This window comes from Ambystoma mexicanum, chromosome 2p, assembly GCF_040938575.1.
Source record: "Ambystoma mexicanum isolate Mex_15411 chromosome 2p, UKY_AmexF1_1, whole genome shotgun sequence".
NCBI lineage: Eukaryota > Metazoa > Chordata > Amphibia > Caudata > Ambystomatidae > Ambystoma > Ambystoma mexicanum.
This window is the reverse complement of record NC_090923.1, coordinates 18,940,822-18,950,821: the sequence shown is the minus strand read 5'-3', so window position 1 is coordinate 18,950,821 and position 10,000 is coordinate 18,940,822. Positions and strand designations below refer to the sequence as shown.

Here is a 10,000-nt window from a genome sequence, read left to right as displayed (position 1 = left end):
ATGATTTGAATATGCACCGCCCTCCCTCCCTCCCTCCCTCCCTCTCTCTCTCTCTCTCTCTCTCTCCCCCTCTCTCTCTACTAACCCTGTTTACTCCACAGTAGCACCAGCACTGAGCTGGAAGCAGGAAGCAGAAACTGCTGCAACCCTGGGAAGGTGTGTCTGGGGCGCTTGGGGGCCTGTCAGCATCAGCAGCAGCAGAGACCAGGCCCTGATAGAGACACGCTGGGGCACGGGGGGGGGGGTGCTGCAGGATTTCAGTTACCCGTGCAGGCTGCCTGGGCCAGAGAGAACCTCTAGCTTGCAGCCCCCCAAGGAAGGATCCGGGCACCGGAAGGAAACACTGGCTGCTGACTCAGGCCCTGAGCCCCTTTGCACTTTGGCCCGTGAAGCAGATAGGCTGACAGTGATATGCGCTGTTGGCAAATAGCACCTAGGAGAGCTTAGAACTGCCCTGGCATGTAGCAATCATCACCCACTGGGCATAAGCTTGGAGCACTCGCAGCGCTATCTCCAAATAAAACGCACTCTGACGAGCTCCACGCCGAAAAGCACACCTGCCCTAATGGACAGAGGGCCTGTTTATCCCGTCAATAAATGTTGCAGCTAAAGAACATGTCTGTCCTGCTATGTGTCCAAAATATGGAACGCTTCACGAATTTGCGTGTCATCCTTGCGCAGGGGCCATGCTAATCTTCTCTGTATCGTTCCAATTTTAGTATATGTGCTGCCGAAGGGAGCACAGACTGAAGGTTGACCCAGCCCATACATAAACCCCCCCAGATCTATGATCTCTGGACATAGGGTGGCATACAATGGGCAATTCTTGAGACAGAAAGCGCTTGCTTTTGGGGGAATGATATGAAACGGAGGCAGAGAGCAATGGTCCGCGCTTATTCACTGCTGCGCTGGTCCGAGAGGTGAGTTTTTGTTATTTTTGGAATGCTTGCCGGAGCAATGTAGTTGCAAAGGCTCATGGTGCAGTTTGTATGCAAAGTGATTGATCCCAGCACAATGCCTGGGTGCATTACAGTAGTCCCACAAGCCAGAGGAAACACAGAGGGCCTGCCTGTCAGGGGGCTTTGTTTGGGGGCCCATGGGCTGTTCCAAGAGAAGGCAAGAGGAGGCAGCTGGCCGGCATGTCAGTCCCCCCCCCCGCCCCCAGGGGGCGCAGGATGGCCCCCTGCTTGCATTCAGAGGCTGACTTAAAATGTTCCTTTGGCGGGGCTGGCTTCAGTGCCCTTGGCTTTTAAGTCACCGTGGGTCTGGTTCCCTTTGGCAGGTCCAGGTTCTCCCTTACAACAGCTATGGGCCGGGGGTTAGCTGCATTATCAACAGCGTCAGGGTGTGAGACGCGTGGGCTAGAAAATCAGGTCCAGCAGCGCTTGCAGGCGCACCTACCTCAGAAAGGCCCCTGGAAGGACTGCGCGGAGGAGGAGGAGGAGGTGAGACACAAGAGGGCCAGTATGAGGCGTCTGACTACGTACGGATCAGAAGATTGTAGGGTCGACTCCTAGCTGGCTCGGGTTCATTCCTTGCTTTTTGGGTCCTGCTGTTACATTTAAATCCCTAAGAGCATCTGTGCCTGCAAAGGTGCTTTAATTTTATGGCGGGCCGTCGGTATAAGAAAGAAAGACTGGCCAAAGTCCATCCTAATACATCAGCAGCAGGGGCCCATCCCGAAAATCCCAACCAGCAGCAAATGCTTTCTGTGTCTGCGCTGTAAAGGGTGGGGGTTGGCTTGTGAACCAGTTGGGAAAATGCCACGTGTCTGTAGCACAGACCCCACCTGCTAAGAAAAGGTTGCTTCTCTCCCCTGATCCGGAACAGCAAAGGCATTCTGAGGTACACTGAAAGCCAAGGGAGAGATGGTGGCCAAGGCCTTGAGGTGCACGTCCCCTGCGCTGCCTGCTGCGCCGGTGGCCTGCCTGCCGCCCTTCACGCCCCTGATCGGCCAGAGACCTCTCTGGCCAGTTCTGCGGGCGGGCTTTTTCTCGACCTCAGACACTCAGGGAGACATCATCAGAAGGAACACCGGAGGAGGGCTTGTCCCTTGCTGTGTGGCCTAGCCCAGCCTGGCCCTTCTCCAACCATCGGGGGCAGCAGCCAGCAGTCAGTGGGCCTGCAGAAATGGGCTCCCAGCAGGCTCTGGCTGACTGATGATTTGAATATGCACCGCCCTCCCTCCCTCCCTCCCTCCCTCCCTCCCTCCCTCTCTCTCTCTCTCTCTCTCCCCCTCTCTCTCTACTAACCCTGTTTACTCCACAGTAGCACCAGCACTGAGCTGGAAGCAGGAAGCAGAAACTGCTGCAACCCTGGGAAGGTGTGTCTGGGGCGCTTGGGGGCCTGTCAGCATCAGCAGCAGCAGAGACCAGGCCCTGATAGAGACACGCTGGGGCACGGGGGGGGGGGCGTGCTGCAGGATTTCAGTTACCCGTGCAGGCTGCCTGGGCCAGAGAGAACCTCTAGCTTGCAGCCCCCCAAGGAAGGATCCGGGCACCGGAAGGAAACACTGGCTGCTGACTCAGGCCCTGAGCCCCTTTGCACTTTGGCCCGTGAAGCAGATAGGCTGACAGTGATATGCGCTGTTGGCAAATAGCACCTAGGAGAGCTTAGAACTGCCCTGGCATGTAGCAATCATCACCCACTGGGCATAAGCTTGGAGCACTCGGAGCGCTATCTCCAAATAAAACGCACTTTGACGAGCTCCACGCCGAAGAGCACACCTGTCCTAATGGACAGAGGGCCTGTTTATCCCGTCAATAAATGTTGCAGCTAAAGAACATGTCTGTCCTGCTATGTGTCCAAAATATGGAACGCTTCACGAATTTGCGTGTCATCCTTGCGCAGGGGCCATGCTAATCTTCTCTGTATCGTTCCAATTTTAGTATATGTGCTGCCGAAGCGAGCACAGACTGAAGGTTGACCCAGCCCATACATAAACCCCCCCAGATCTATGATCTCTGGACATAGGGTGGCATACAATGGGCATTTCTTGAGACAGAAAGCGCTTGCTTTTGGGGGAATGATATGAAACGGAGGCAGAGAGCAATGGTCCGCGCTTATTCACTGCTGCGCTGGTCCGAGAGGTGAGTTTTTGTTATTTTTGGAATGCTTGCCGGAGCAATGTAGTTGCAAAGGCTCATGGTGCAGTCTGTATGCAAAGTGATTGATCCCAGCACAATGCCTGGGTGCATTACAGTAGTCCCACAAGCCAGAGGAAACACAGAGGGCCTGCCTGTCAGGGGGCTTTGTTTGGGGGCCCATGGGCTGTTCCAAGAGAAGGCAAGAGGAGGCAGCTGGCCGGCATGTCAGTCCCCCCCCCCCCCGCCCCCAGGGGGCGCTGGATGGCCCCCTGCTTGCATTCAGAGGCTGACTTAAAATGTTCCTTTGGCGGGGCTGGCTTCAGTGCCCTTGGCTTTTAAGTCACCGTGGGTCTGGTTCCCTTTGGCAGGTCCAGGTTCTCCCTTACAACAGCTATGGGCCGGGGGTTAGCTGCATTATCAACAGCGTCAGGGTGTGAGACGCGTGGGCTAGAAAATCAGGTCCAGCAGCGCTTGCAGGCGCACCTACCTCAGAAAGGCCCCTGGAAGGACTGCGCGGAGGAGGAGGAGGAGGTGAGACACAAGAGGGCCAGTATGAGGCGTCTGACTACGTACGGATCAGAAGATTGTAGGGTCGACTCCTATCTGGCTCGGGTTCATTCCTTGCTTTTTGGGTCCTGCTGTTACATTTAAATCCCTAAGAGCATCTGTGCCTGCAAAGGTGCTTTAATTTTATGGGCGGGCCGTCGGTATAAGAAAGAAAGACTGGCCAAAGTCCATCCTAATACATCAGCAGCAGGGGCCCATCCCGAAAATCCCAACCAGCAGCAAATGCTTTCTGTGTCTGCGCTGTAAAGGGTGGGGGTTGGCTTGTGAACCAGTTGGGAAAATGCCACGTGTCTGTAGCACAGACCCCACCTGCTAAGAAAAGGTTGCTTCTCTCCCCTGATCCGGAACAGCAAAGGCATTCTGAGGTACACTGAAAGCCAAGGGAGAGATGGTGGCCAAGGCCTTGAGGTGCACATCCCCTGCGCTGCCTGCTGCGCCGGTGGCCTGCCTGCCGCCCTTCACGCCCCTGATCGGCCAGAGACCTCTCTGGCCAGTTCTGCGGGCGGGCTTTTTCTCGACCTCAGACACTCAGGGAGACATCATCAGAAGGAGCACCGGAGGAGGGCTTGGCCCTTGCTGTGTGGCCTAGCCCAGCCTGGCCCTTCTCCAACCATCGGGGGCAGCAGCCAGCAGTCAGTGGGCCTGCAGAAATGGGCTCCCAGCAGGCTCTGGCTGACTGATGATTTGAATATGCACCGCCCTCCCTCCCTCCCTCCCTCCCTCTCTCTCTCTCTCTCTCTCTCTCTCTCTCTCTCTCCCCCTCTCTCTCTACTAACCCTGTTTACTCCACAGTAGCACCAGCACTGAGCTGGAAGCAGGAAGCAGAAACTGCTGCAACCCTGGGAAGGTGTGTCTGGGGCGCTTGGGGGCCTGTCAGCATCAGCAGCAGCAGAGACCAGGCCCTGATAGAGACACGCTGGGGCACGGGGGGGGGGGGGGGGTGCTGCAGGATTTCAGTTACCCGTGCAGGCTGCCTGGGCCAGAGAGAACCTCTAGCTTGCAGCCCCCCAAGGAAGGATCCGGGCACCGGAAGGAAACACTGGCTGCTGACTCAGGCCCTGAGCCCCTTTGCACTTTGGCCCGTGAAGCAGATAGGCTGACAGTGATATGCGCTGTTGGCAAATAGCACCTAGGAGAGCTTAGAACTGCCCTGGCATGTAGCAATCATCACCCACTGGGCATAAGCTTGGAGCACTCGCAGCGCTATCTCCAAATAAAACGCACTCTGACGAGCTCCACGCCGAAAAGCACACCTGCCCTAATGGACAGAGGGCCTGTTTATCCCGTCAATAAATGTTGCAGCTAAAGAACATGTCTGTCCTGCTATGTGTCCAAAATATGGAACGCTTCACGAATTTGCGTGTCATCCTTGCGCAGGGGCCATGCTAATCTTCTCTGTATCGTTCCAATTTTAGTATATGTGCTGCCGAAGCGAGCACAGACTGAAGGTTGACCCAGCCCATACATAAACCCCCCCAGATCTATGATCTCTGGACATAGGGTGGCATACAATGGGCATTTCTTGAGACAGAAAGCGCTTGCTTTTGGGGGAATGATATGAAACGGAGGCAGAGAGCAATGGTCCGCGCTTATTCACTGCTGCGCTGGTCCGAGAGGTGAGTTTTTGTTATTTTTGGAATGCTTGCCGGAGCAATGTAGTTGCAAAGGCTCATGGTGCAGTCTGTATGCAAAGTGATTGATCCCAGCACAATGCCTGGGTGCATTACAGTAGTCCCACAAGCCAGAGGAAACACAGAGGGCCTGCCTGTCAGAGGGCTTTGTTTGGGGGCCCATGGGCTGTTCCAAGAGAAGGCAAGAGGAGGCAGCTGGCCGGCATGTCAGTCCCCCCCCCCGCCCCAGGGGGCGCAGGATGGCCCCCTGCTTGCATTCAGAGGCTGACTTAAAATGTTCCTTTGGCGGGGCTGGCTTCAGTGCCCTTGGCTTTTAAGTCACCGTGGGTCTGGTTCCCTTTGGCAGGTCCAGGTTCTCCCTTACAACAGCTATGGGCCGGGGGTTAGCTGCATTATCAACAGCGTCAGGGTGTGAGACGCGTGGGCTAGAAAATCAGGTCCAGCAGCGCTTGCAGGCGCACCTACCTCAGAAAGGCCCCTGGAAGGACTGCGCGGAGGAGGAGGAGGTGAGACACAAGAGGGCCAGTATGAGGCGTCTGACTACGTACGGATCAGAAGATTGTAGGGTCGACTCCTATCTGGCTCGGGTTCATTCCTTGCTTTTTGGGTCCTGCTGTTACATTTAAATCCCTAAGAGCATCTGTGCCTGCAAAGGTGCTTTAATTTTATGGGCGGGCCGTCGGTATAAGAAAGAAAGACTGGCCAAAGTCCATCCTAATACATCAGCAGCAGGGGCCCATCCCGAAAATCCCAACCAGCAGCAAATGCTTTCTGTGTCTGCGCTGTAAAGGGTGGGGGTTGGCTTGTGAACCAGTTGGGAAAATGCCACGTGTCTGTAGCACAGACCCCACCTGCTAAGAAAAGGTTGCTTCTCTCCCCTGATCCGGAACAGCAAAGGCATTCTGAGGTACACTGAAAGCCAAGGGAGAGATGGTGGCCAAGGCCTTGAGGTGCACGTCCCCTGCGCTGCCTGCTGCGCCGGTGGCCTGCCTGCCGCCCTTCACGCCCCTGATCGGCCAGAGACCTCTCTGGCCAGTTCTGCGGGCGGGCTTTTTCTCGACCTCAGACACTCAGGGAGACATCATCAGAAGGAGCACCGGAGGAGGGCTTGGCCCTTGCTGTGTGGCCTAGCCCAGCCTGGCCCTTCTCCAACCATCGGGGGCAGCAGCCAGCAGTCAGTGGGCCTGCAGAAATGGGCTCCCAGCAGGCTCTGGCTGACTGATGATTTGAATATGCACCGCCCTCCCTCCCTCCCTCCCTCCCTCCCTCCCTCTCTCTCTCTCTCTCTCTCTCTCTCTCCCCCTCTCTCTCTACTAACCCTGTTTACTCCACAGTAGCACCAGCACTGAGCTGGAAGCAGGAAGCAGAAACTGCTGCAACCCTGGGAAGGTGTGTCTGGGGCGCTTGGGGGCCTGTCAGCATCAGCAGCAGCAGAGACCAGGCCCTGATAGAGACACGCTGGGGCACGGGGGGGGGGGTGCTGCAGGATTTCAGTTACCCGTGCAGGCTGCCTGGGCCAGAGAGAACCTCTAGCTTGCAGCCCCCCAAGGAAGGATCCGGGCACCGGAAGGAAACACTGGCTGCTGACTCAGGCCCTGAGCCCCTTTGCACTTTGGCCCGTGAAGCAGATAGGCTGACAGTGATATGCGCTGTTGGCAAATAGCACCTAGGAGAGCTTAGAACTGCCCTGGCATGTAGCAATCATCACCCACTGGGCATAAGCTTGGAGCACTCGCAGCGCTATCTCCAAATAAAACGCACTCTGACGAGCTCCACGCCGAAAAGCACACCTACCCTAATGGACAGAGGGCCTGTTTATCCCGTCAATAAATGTTGCAGCTAAAGAACATGTCTGTCCTGCTATGTGTCCAAAATATGGAACGCTTCACGAATTTGCGTGTCATCCTTGCGCAGGGGCCATGCTAATCTTCTCTGTATCGTTCCAATTTTAGTATATGTGCTGCCGAAGCGAGCACAGACTGAAGGTTGACCCAGCCCATACATAAACCCCCCCAGATCTATGATCTCTGGACATAGGGTGGCATACAATGGGCATTTCTTGAGACAGAAAGCGCTTGCTTTTGGGGGAATGATATGAAACGGAGGCAGAGAGCAATGGTCCGCGCTTATTCACTGCTGCGCTGGTCCGAGAGGTGAGTTTTTGTTATTTTTGGAATGCTTGCCGGAGCAATGTAGTTGCAAAGGCTCATGGTGCAGTCTGTATGCAAAGTGATTGATCCCAGCACAATGCCTGGGTGCATTACAGTAGTCCCACAAGCCAGAGGAAACACAGAGGGCCTGCCTGTCAGGGGGCTTTGTTTGGGGGCCCATGGGCTGTTCCAAGAGAAGGCAAGAGGAGGCAGCTGGCCGGCATGTCAGTCCCCCCCCCCGCCCCCAGGGGGCGCAGGATGGCCCCCTGCTTGCATTCAGAGGCTGACTTAAAATGTTCCTTTGGCGGGGCTGGCTTCAGTGCCCTTGGCTTTTAAGTCACCGTGGGTCTGGTTCCCTTTGGCAGGTCCAGGTTCTCCCTTACAACAGCTATGGGCCGGGGGTTAGCTGCATTATCAACAGCGTCAGGGTGTGATGCGCGTGGGCTAGAAAATCAGGTCCAGCAGGGCTTGCAGGCGCACCTACCTCAGAAAGGCCCCTGGAAGGCCTGCGCGGAGGAGGAGGAGGTGGGACACAAGAGGGCCAGTATGAGGCGTCTGACTACGTACGGATCAGAAGATTGTAGGGTCGACTCCTATCTGGCTCGGGTTCATTCCTTGCTTTTTGGGTCCTGCTGTTACATTTAAATCCCTAAGAGCATCTGTGCCTGCAAAGGTGCTTTAATTTTATGGCGGGCCGTCGGTATAAGAAAGAAAGACTGGCCAAAGTCCATCCTAATACATCAGCAGCAGGGGCCCATCCCGAAAATCCCAACCAGCAGCAAATGCTTTCTGTGTCTGCGCTGTAAAGGGTGGGGGTTGGCTTGTGAACCAGTTGGGAAAATGCCACGTGTCTGTAGCACAGACCCCACCTGCTAAGAAAAGGTTGCTTCTCTCCCCTGATCCGGAACAGCAAAGGCATTCTGAGGTACACTGAAAGCCAAGGGAGAGATGGTGGCCAAGGCCTTGAGGTGCACGTCCCCTGCGCTGCCTGCTGCGCCGGTGGCCTGCCTGCCGCCCTTCACGCCCCTGATCGGCCAGAGACCTCTCTGGCCAGTTCTGCGGGCGGGCTTTTTCTCGACCTCAGACACTCAGGGAGACATCATCAGAAGGAGCACCGGAGGAGGGCTTGGCCCTTGCTGTGTGGCCTAGCCCAGCCTGGCCCTTCTCCAACCATCGGGGGCAGCAGCCAGCAGTCAGTGGGCCTGCAGAAATGGGCTCCCAGCAGGCTCTGGCTGACTGATGATTTGAATATGCACCGCCCTCCCTCCCTCCCTCCCTCTCTCTCTCTCTCTCTCTCTCTCTCTCCCCCTCTCTCTCTACTAACCCTGTTTACTCCACAGTAGCACCAGCACTGAGCTGGAAGCAGGAAGCAGAAACTGCTGCAACCCTGGGAAGGTGTGTCTGGGGCGCTTGGGGGCCTGTCAGCATCAGCAGCAGCAGAGACCAGGCCCTGATAGAGACACGCTGGGGCACGGGGGGGGGGGGGTGCTGCAGGATTTCAGTTACCCGTGCAGGCTGCCTGGGCCAGAGAGAACCTCTAGCTTGCAGCCCCCCAAGGAAGGATCCGGGCACCGGAAGGAAACACTGGCTGCTGACTCAGGCCCTGAGCCCCTTTGCACTTTGGCCCGTGAAGCAGATAGGCTGACAGTGATATGCGCTGTTGGCAAATAGCACCTAGGAGAGCTTAGAACTGCCCTGGCATGTAGCAATCATCACCCACTGGGCATAAGCTTGGAGCACTCGCAGCGCTATCTCCAAATAAAACGCACTCTGACGAGCTCCACGCCGAAAAGCACACCTGCCCTAATGGACAGAGGGCCTGTTTATCCCGTCAATAAATGTTGCAGCTAAAGAACATGTCTGTCCTGCTATGTGTCCAAAATATGGAACGCTTCACGAATTTGCGTGTCATCCTTGCGCAGGGGCCATGCTAATCTTCTCTGTATCGTTCCAATTTTAGTATATGTGCTGCCGAAGCGAGCACAGACTGAAGGTTGACCCAGCCCATACATAAACCCCCCCAGATCTATGATCTCTGGACATAGGGTGGCATACAATGGGCATTTCTTGAGACAGAAAGCGCTTGCTTTTGGGGGAATGATATGAAACGGAGGCAGAGAGCAATGGTCCGCGCTTATTCACTGCTGCGCTGGTCCGAGAGGTGAGTTTTTGTTATTTTTGGAATGCTTGCCGGAGCAATGTAGTTGCAAAGGCTCATGGTGCAGTCTGTATGCAAAGTGATTGATCCCAGCACAATGCCTGGGTGCATTACAGTAGTCCCACAAGCCAGAGGAAACACAGAGGGCCTGCCTGTCAGGGGGCTTTGTTTGGGGGCCCATGGGCTGTTCCAAGAGTTGGCAAGAGGAGGCAGCTGGCCGGCATGTCAGTCCCCCCCCCCGCCCCCAGGGGGCGCAGGATGGCCCCCTGCTTGCATTCAGAGGCTGACTTAAAATGTTCCTTTGGCGGGGCTGGCTTCAGTGCCCTTGGCTTTTAAGTCACCGTGGGTCTGGTTCCCTTTGGCAGGTCCAGGTTCTCCCTTACAACAGCTATGGGCCGGGGGTTAGCT

General features: G+C 56.0%; 5 non-coding genes across 5 annotated transcripts; all 5 read right to left on the bottom strand.

Annotated features, from left to right (window-relative positions):
- Nucleotides 1–636: 636 nt before the first annotated feature.
- Nucleotides 637–743, bottom strand: LOC138568222 (U6 spliceosomal RNA). The gene has a single exon (XR_011302565.1). It is a non-coding gene; the product is annotated as a U6 spliceosomal RNA (small nuclear RNA).
- Nucleotides 744–2,805: 2,062 nt separating this feature from the next.
- LOC138568316 (U6 spliceosomal RNA) lies at nucleotides 2,806–2,912 on the bottom strand. Its single transcript, XR_011302656.1, has one exon. It is a non-coding gene; the product is annotated as a U6 spliceosomal RNA (small nuclear RNA).
- Nucleotides 2,913–4,985: 2,073 nt separating this feature from the next.
- On the bottom strand, nucleotides 4,986–5,092 carry LOC138568315 (U6 spliceosomal RNA). Its single transcript, XR_011302655.1, has one exon. It is a non-coding gene; the product is annotated as a U6 spliceosomal RNA (small nuclear RNA).
- Nucleotides 5,093–7,153: 2,061 nt separating this feature from the next.
- On the bottom strand, nucleotides 7,154–7,260 carry LOC138568314 (U6 spliceosomal RNA). Its single transcript, XR_011302654.1, has one exon. It is a non-coding gene; the product is annotated as a U6 spliceosomal RNA (small nuclear RNA).
- Nucleotides 7,261–9,311: 2,051 nt separating this feature from the next.
- On the bottom strand, nucleotides 9,312–9,418 carry LOC138568313 (U6 spliceosomal RNA). Its single transcript, XR_011302653.1, has one exon. It is a non-coding gene; the product is annotated as a U6 spliceosomal RNA (small nuclear RNA).
- Nucleotides 9,419–10,000: the final 582 nt, after the last annotated feature.